The sequence below is a fragment of the Thalia democratica genome, chromosome 2, assembly GCF_965202585.1.
Source record: "Thalia democratica chromosome 2, ktThaDemo2.hap1.1, whole genome shotgun sequence".
NCBI lineage: Eukaryota > Metazoa > Chordata > Thaliacea > Salpida > Salpidae > Thalia > Thalia democratica.
Window position 1 is genome coordinate 14,745,750 of NC_139166.1, and position 1,274 is coordinate 14,747,023.

The window sequence follows — 1,274 nt, forward strand, 5'->3', positions numbered from 1 at the left end:
TAAATAAGACAAAACGAGTATGTCCGGATTTCGTTAGGATGTTTTCATTATTTTGAATAGCAAATTTTATTTTTCTTTCGAATTATTTTTTTAATTTTTTATATTCTCCTGCGATGAATGATTTTATCAGTAAACATTTGTAAGTCGGGCAAATATTTGGTTTGGAAAAAAAAAGCTGGATCAAGAAAATCACATAGCATTTTTCCCTTCATTAGGCTCACACGGTCACAATTACCAGATGTGCTTGAAATTAACGATTTGTACATCTGCAATTGTGATTGTGTTCAAGGCCTTATGAACAATTTACTAATGCTTCGATGAACGGAACTGAGCTACAACTGATTTTTTATAGACTTGTGAAAAATTTTCATATTGCTTAGTTAAGTCTGCTTGGGCATAGTTGTATTGGATTATCTCAGTTTCAGTGTGATGTATTTAAATGCTAGATTATTGCAATAATAAGTCCACTCTAATGTACTACCGAGTCAGAAAAATTTCTTGACGGATTCCTAAGAAGTAGTAAAATTTGAATTTGCTAAAATAGTCTAACTAATTTTATTTTTAATACAATTTTCCTCAACTTGCGATGCACAAAACTCCACTAAGGTAATTATGACATATTTTAAATTTTGTTTTATGTCTTAAAAATTATTGTCTAGAAAAATTGTAAATTTTATACATAGTATATAAATAAAATAATAGCGTAATGGGAAGGTTAATAGAAAACAAAATCACACTTATAGATCTGTTTAGATACCAACGTAGTGTGTACGTTTGTACATGAAATTATTGTTAAAATAGTTTTTATTGATCTGAGAAACTTCAATTCTTGACCAATTTTAAGAAACTATATAATATTTATTAACGCGGTTTATATTAACCTCGGCCATTAAGTTTTTTAAAAATATAATCGGCGGCAGAATTCCGGCCTATGTTATGAACCAATGTATAACAGTTGAAAAAGAAATTCACAAGCTTAGCATGACCAAATAACTTAAAACTGGTTATTTAAATTATACATATATTTCTATAAGATGATCATTTTGGTATAAATTGTTAATTGAACGAAAAAGAGCGCTCAAAAATTTAGTTTAAGGATCTGGTTTATGAAAAAACCTTTCGGTAATCGAATTATACACCAGGATACAGTTTAACGTCATGTCCAGGGCATATATAAATAAAAACGGGTACCTACAGTATGAAAATTTAATAGTTATTAGTTTGAGTACAACCTTGAAAAATATTAGGTTGCTTGATAAGTTAACTATTGCGCA